The 8118-nt window shown below is 34.8% G+C and overlaps 1 pseudogene; it reads left to right on the forward strand.

Annotated features, from left to right (window-relative positions):
- Positions 1-2857: 2857 nt before the first annotated feature.
- On the forward strand, positions 2858-6707 carry LOC130736169 (two-component response regulator ORR21-like; annotated as a pseudogene).
- The last annotated feature ends 1411 nt before the right edge of the window (positions 6708-8118 follow it).

The raw sequence follows: 8118 nt of genomic DNA on the forward strand, positions 1-8118 counted from the left end.
GTGACTTTAAATCAATAGTGCGGAAAATGCGTAAATATTTTTTTCGTTTTCTTTTCAAAGAGAAGACTTAACATAATGAAGACTCAACCCAAAGATAATGATCATAAAGTAATTGGAGATAGTGCCCGCAGGCGAATAAGTGCATCCCTGGTCAGAGCCATGAGTTTTATGAATACAGTTTTCAAGAAGATAAGTTAGCCCCAAACGGGAAATGACAATCAGAGCTGTGAAAACAATCCCCCATATAATACACTCCTAACATCGACCCTCATCCGATCATGCATGAAGTCTGGGTCCACGTCGAAGGCTCAGTAGTAGTCATTGTGCTCAGGATCCTCCCCGAACGACGAACCATCTTGAATCAGTTGTTGGACGTCTGGCAGCAGGCCAACCGCCCAAACACAACCATAACACACAAAGCCAAGGCGCTAGGGTCAACTCACGGAATATAATAGATAATACAAGCAACATGTGATGAATAAAGGGGTATATATATATATAGGTTGTATATATACATATAAGTTCTGTATCGTCTACCCTAAGGTATATACATAACATGTTATCAGATTTCTAATAACAATTCAATATTCAATATCTCAACAATTCAATAAGTTATCTTGAAAAACTCGATAAGCAATATATCAAGAATATAGTTAAATGCATGGTATGCCAATGCAATGTCATGCTCGAAATATGATCCGGATAGAATGAATAGATATTTATCAAAGATAGGATAAGGATGAATAGATATTTATCAAAGATAGGATAAGGATGAATAGATATTTATCAAAGATATTTATTGTAAAGATATTTTTGAGAAGATATTTTGTAAACCGGTACAGATTTGTTTAGATATCGGAGGATTTAGCTCATAGAGTTAAGATAAAATATGAGAGTGATTCCGATTCTTTCCTACTGATTCTATCGTACTTTAGACACGATATTCTCCCGCCGAATCTTCTAATTCTTCAAAGAAATATCGGTATGATTTTTGGTTTTCGAGGCTTGTGTTTAATGCTATATATAGAGGTTGGAAAAACGCGGGAAAATGAAAGTTTCGTGATTCCGATTTTTCCAGTTTCATTCTCCGTGAATTCTAAGATAGGTTTTGGCGACATAATACCAAAACTCAAAAGAGGTTTCCTTGTATTTTAGGTGACTAATGCAAAGTCGGTGTAAAACTATTTTACCCGATAAGTTACTTTTTGCATTGAATGTCGGAAGAGAAAACTTCCTTCTGAAGAAAGATAGGAAACATCAAGAGAAATGGGTGTACGCGTGTGGAATCTCATTTGAAGCTCTGAATAGAAAAGTCTTCATTGTCGGTTGATTCTAGGGTTTTGAAATACCAGGGTTTCAGTTTGGCAAACTTCCGATGATTGGAATCGACGTTCGTAGATCCTATAGTTTCGCCTCGAAACGATGGTCATATAAGGATTAAGAGAAATTCTAACATTTCTCTGAAGATTTTTGGAACTTATTCCTACAGTGTTCCAAGGGTGGAACATAGTCTTTTCCTAAGGTTCTTGTCCTAGGTTTAAGCGAATCGATCGTGCTATACCTTTTATCGATTCGGATACAATCCTTAGACTTTTCCTGAACTTTCTCCTTCATATGTTTATTCCATTCGATAAACTCTTGTTCAGGTTTTTCCTTCACGATACGTCAAGCCTAATCGTAAATGGAAATCTCTTCCACTTATTCTAAGCTTAAAAACTTGGGTCTTACAAAAGGTAAACACAATAAGAACGATTGAAGAAAGATTTCTAAGAGAATATTGAATGGTTGCTTGAGCTTGCACAAAGTTTCTTAGCGTCTTCTTCCAACTTAAGCCTCTATTTATACTCCAAGGATTAGGGTAGTTTCCGTTGCATGGAATGCTACCGTTGGAGGGCAAATATGTAACTTCCAGAGCCTCTGAACCTTCATGACAAAATTAGTGTATTGTTAGTCACTTTTCAGGTTGCAAGTGTAGTTGTAACATTCATTGATTTTAGTGAATTGCCTTCATCAGAAGAAGGAAAAAATCACCTTCACGGGTGGACTGGATTAACTTGAGCTTTTATCTCAAGTGAACCAGGATAAAATACTTGTGTGCTCTACTTCATATTCTTTAGCACCTAGTTCTTATCTTTAAGTTTGTCAAAACTTAAAAAGGGGAAAACTTTTGTTTAAAAACTCTATTAAAACACCCCCTTTCTAGTGTTTTTCGCACATTCAATAACTAATTAATATTGTGATTAATGTATAGTTCAAGTCAACTGTAATTATTCATACTTTTTTTATTGACTTATTCATACTTAAAATATTATATTAATTATAATATAAATAAGAATTGATACTATAAATAATTATAACTTTTATTAGATTAAGTTAATTTTCCTTAATATTAGTTAATATAATTATTAAATGAAATGAAAATTAATAACCAATTAATATTATTATTAATGCTGGTTCAAGTCAACTTTACATTTATATACATGTACTAAAAATTTTAATATAAATAAGTAATATAATGAATATAATAATAAAATTTATTGAACATTTTCCTGAATGGTTGACTAAATTTGTTAAGTACAAAAGTAATAATGAGTAATAAAATTAATAATTAATAACTAATTAATTTTTTTTGAAAGATATTAATAACTAATTAATACTGATGAATATATTTCAAGTTATTTGCTTATATATAGAGATAGATATTGAGAAATCTATCTCTATATAAGAGTGTTTGTCATACATTGAAATCAAAATCAATCAAGTTATATTTTAAAATCTCTTCAGCCCCCCTCCCTGCTCAGCCAAACTTCTCCAGCTGTTGTTCCCCCCTCTTACAGCAACAAAGATCTTCGCCACCTCCCTTTCACCTCAATTCTTCAGTTATACTCAGTGCCCCACTCCAAATTCTCCACTGTTTCTCGAAACGACGTCGTTGCCTCACAACAGCAACCATGGCTACACCGTTGCAGAAACGAGTGCACTCCGGCACCAGCTCCGGCGGCTCATATGAGGTTACTTCCGCCCCGGAGTTCCCGGTGGGTCTCAGAGTTCTCGTCGTCGACGATGATACCACCACCTTGAAGATTATTGAGAAAATGTCTATTAGTTGCAATTATCGCGGTTAGTTTGACTACTGACTTTGTTCTCTTGATTTCTTCGATGAAATTCGTCAATTTTGCATGTTTGATTTTTATGATTGAATTGATGCTTCGTGTTGTTTGTGACTGTTTTGTCGTTGTTTATATAGATCACATGGTGTTGCACTTGGAAATTTTAGATTTTTGTGTGCCTGTTAAAATTTATGCCTTGCGGCAGAGACGTGAATTCTGCAGGGGCACCTATTTGGGTATACCTAATTTGATATGGATTTGAGAACGGCTATTGTGCTAATGTCAACAACAATTGAGCATTTTCTCCCTTTAATTGAAAGCAGGAAATCCTAGGAAGATTTGCATGATATTCTTGCATTAACAATTCTTATACCCATATGATTTGTGCCTTTTATACTTTTTTTGCTTGAATGTAGGACTTGCAAATTTTCTGGCCTTCAAGGCTCGACCTACTGTGGTTTATGTGTGTGTGTTCATTTTTGATGTGTTCAATGTTGCATAATGAATGTGAAAAAAGGGTTTGGTTTTGTTACATGTCATTTTGTAAGAAGCTGAACAAATTTCACTTTACTCTATTTGTATATGACATGGGTGGCAGCTGGTTTTCGAGTCTTGTAAATTTGAATATCATTTCTTCTTAACTCTCATTGTAATTTTGTCTTCCAGTTACCGCATGCTCTGATGCCACTGTTGCTTTGAATCTTCTGCGAGAGAGGAAAGATGATTTTGATGTGGTACTGAGTGATGTTCACATGCCAGACATGGATGGATATAAACTTCTTGAACATGTTGGGTTGGAGATGGATCTTCCTGTTATTAGTAAGCACGGTTTCTCTTTTTAATAGTATTACTTTACTTGTAGTCCTTAACATTGAAAGTTGGTTTTTTTATGGATGCTGCAGTGATGTCTGTTGATGGTAGAACATGTGCTGTCATGAAGGGAATTAGACATGGGGCTTGTGATTATTTAATTAAGCCAGTACGTCTGGAAGAACTGAGGAATATATGGCAGCATGTCGTTAGGAAAATATACAATGAAATAAAGAACATGCAAATTCTGGTGATGCTAAACATACTTCTTCAATTGAATTGGAGATTGATGACCCATCATCTAAGAAGCCCCGTGTAGTGTGGTCAGTAGATCTGCATGAAAAGTTTGTCAGTGCTGTGATTCAACTTGGGCTTGACAGTATGACTCTCCACTTATTTTTTCTTTCCATTTCTTTTGATTTTGCCTTTTATGACTACTTTGGATTTCAATAAGCATAAAAGCACAATCTAACTCGTATATATATATTTTTTTTTTACTATTTTTAAGCATGAATTTCCATTTAGGAGATCAATTGTTTCTTGTACTTGTATTTCAGGGGCTGTGCCAAAGAGAATTCTAGAGTTGATGAATGACCCTGACTTAACAAGGGAAAATGTTGCAAGCCATTTGCAGGTTTGTTTTCATTCCAAAAGTTGAAGTGATTCTTTACCTTTTTCCGTGAGATCCATTTTCAGTTTTTTAGTTACTATCAATGGATATGCAACTGATCTCACCAGTTACCCTATCTTTCTTCTTTACTTTTATATATACTATTTTTTATGTAAGTTTTATTATGTATTGGCCCACGATTTACCTTCTGTTTATTTTTATGATTAGTCTTTCTTAACATTGTTGATTTAGCAAGGATAGGAGTGTTTATGGCTAATTCGTAGAGGCAAAGAGGTGTCTACAAGTTCAAATTTTTTTATAAAAAAATTAATGGTTTTTGGGCATCAATGAAACTCAAACGTACAATGCTCTCTTTTGTTATTCCATGTTAGGAAGGGCTATTGATTGACGAGGTCGCATGTCATAAAAGAGGTTTTTAGTTTCTTTTTTTCAAAACTCAGTGTTTATCTTATTTAAGACAACATTATTAAATCTACTTCCGAAGAGGTTTAACTGTGCTACATCCATCATTTCTTACTGTTTTGGGTATGAAATTTTAGGTTAGACGTGTTGGATGATGTGTCAAGCTGAGATGATTGTCTTGAGTGGATTATGTAAAAAAAAGCCAGAGAAATCATTATTGAAAGTTAATGCAATGGTTGATTTGACTTGAAAATGGAATTTTAAATTTGCTATGAATGTACAAACATAGTTACGAGAATTCCCTGGAATAAAATAAAAAAACTAAGATTAAGGGAGACCAAGAATGGCATATGCAGAAGTGTCATAAAGAACTTGTCAGTTTTGTATCTTTTTTCTGCTCTTTCTGAAAGCAGATGTAATTACTTGATTAGCTAAGAAGGGAAAATATATATGCAAATGAATATTATCCATTTTTCTGTGATAAATGTCCATACATGTGAGTTTATGAATGTCAAGTGGTAGGATTTAAGACCCAAATCAATTTTGCTAATAACTAACCAGAAAGTAGAATTAGTTATTGGATTTGGAATATTATATGTTTTTTGATAGTTTTTACAAACTGAGGCACCAAATTATAGATAAATGAGCTTTGTTTTGTATTTTTAACTAATATTTCCATTCTGAACTGCAATTTCCATTGGCAGAAATTTAGAATTTATTTGAGGCGATTAAGTGAAGTGGCACAGCAACAGATTGGAATGCTAAATACAGTTCCTGGGACTATAGAATCCAAGTTGAGTGCATCTGGAAGATTTGACATACAAGCTTTGGCTGCTTCTGGCCATGTTCCCCCTGAAACACTTACAGCCATTCAAGCTGAGTTTTTAGGTCACCCCATTACTAACATAATACCTACGGTGGGACAGATTACCCTTCTCGAAGCATCAAGACAGGGTCCAATACATTCTCATGTTCATCATGGTTTGGCACATGGTCAGCCTCTTGAAAAATGCCCTTCCAACATTGCCAAGAATTTCCCTCAGCCCATCGTTACTTTTGATGGCACATCTTCAAGATATGTTGCATCGCAATCATCCAATACAATTAATTATGTGGGACCAAATAGTAGCGTTGGAAGGTTGGGCGATCAGAATAATGACATGCTGGTGAATATATTGCGGCACCAACAACAGCAGCAGCACCCGCAACAGCCCTCACCTCTGATACAGGATCAAAGTCGATCAATCAATGTTCAACCATCTCGTGTGGTAGTTCACTCTCAAGCTTCTGACACTTTGAAGGTGGTGAATAATCTTGCTACTGTCAACCAGGGTTGCAGTTTTGGCAGGAATGCCATAATTGGTTATGGTTCATTGTCACAAAAATCAAATAAATCATTGAGTACATCTCAATTTACTAGTGGTGATGCCATAATTAATTATGGTTCTTGTTCAATAGGCTCCACCCATAGCAATATTCCGCCGCTTCAAAACTCAACTTTCACATTTGGTGCTGCGAAACCAATCCCTGAACTTCTGCCTGTTACTGATAGACAAGTTCCCTATGGTGTTAAATCTGGTGCTTCACTTGATCAAGCATGTCCTAGCAGTCTTGGATTTGTTGGCAGAGGTACCTGCATTCCAAGTAGGTTTATGGAAAATGAAATTGAATCTTCTGCAGGTGATTTTAGTCAAATGAAAGTATCCGTAGATAGCAATGGTAACACCATGAAGGAGGAGCCAAATTTTATATGATCATTAAAGTGTTGACTGAATAGGTAATATGAGATTTGTTTGAACTTTATAATATTATGAATATTAGTTGCAGTACTATTTGACAAGTTTTATATTACTGGAGCTTATTGTAAGTTGAATGATGATGCTATCTTTGCCTTGTAAGTTTCTTCAATGGAAATAAAAGTGCTTCAACTACTTTCTACACATTAATAATTTAAACTTATAAATGAGATTAAACGTATCTGAAAATGTTTTGGTGACTTTGATGTGGGCATTTCTATTGTCTTTGGTATTTGCTAAACCTAGACTATAGAACATTTAATAAATAACTATTACAGGATTTGATGTGTTAAACATATTAAAGTCATGATAAGGATGATGGTGGGCAATATTTGGAATGTATCATGTGTTATTCTTCCGAAACATGCTAATTAAATATTAACAGAGGTGTGTTCCTAGAAAAGATTACCAGGGGTTGAGGATATTGTAGCAAGCTTTAGGATCACACAAATTCATTATTATAATTTCTCACCTTTGCTTTGTCATATCTTTCACATCATATGGCATAAGGTGAATAAAGTTGAATGGGTTGGCACCTTTTGTTTAAAAGATAAATCTTAACTTGAATTTGTGCTTAAATTTATGTAGATTATTAATGTCTTCCTGCATCTTGTTTGCAACAGGTTGAGTTCTTTGGTGAGGAGAAGGCCTTTCATCTTAAGGTACAAATTGTTTCCTCTTTAATTGTTAAGAAAAATAGTTGTAGATCTGCTTTTTATTTGCACCTGCACCATTCTTAGATGCACTCTAGAGCTCAATGATGACTCCTACTCTGTATAAAAGATTAGTATATATGGTGTTTCGTATGCTCCTTAGTTGCTGCACATGTAACTAGGAATGTTTTATCATGTATCAAGCAGTTTGTAGGGAAACAAAATTTGGTTTTATTTCAACATTATTGTCTTCATGCGTGGTTATAATATCTTAGAATACTCTAGGAGTAATTATTGGGTGAGCACAAACACAACACTTCAAATTTAGGCACACCAACTAAACAAATTACAAGTCACCAAAGTATAAATAATTAAAAAAAGTTAAACATATGTCACTTTCTATTCCTATAAGCTTGTAGGATTGCTCACCACCTTATCATGGCTGCCAAACCTTTACGTTCTTTACGTTGCTCACCGCTTCATCTGCAAACACAAATTTGTTGCAATAGCCAGTGGAGCTTGATGAGAATTTGCAGAGAGAGCTCTGAGAGTGTGAGCTTGGTTTCTGAACCATAAAGCTTATGAGATATAGCATCATAAGCCAAGGCAGCCTCATGAGCGGTTCCAAATGTTACCCGATAATAGCCACAACCCACAATTGGTTTCACGGATTTTAGCAATTCATTTCTCCAAGTTCTCAATCACACACCTTTTTA

This window comes from Lotus japonicus, chromosome 2, assembly GCF_012489685.1.
Source record: "Lotus japonicus ecotype B-129 chromosome 2, LjGifu_v1.2".
Taxonomy (NCBI): domain Eukaryota; kingdom Viridiplantae; phylum Streptophyta; class Magnoliopsida; order Fabales; family Fabaceae; genus Lotus; species Lotus japonicus.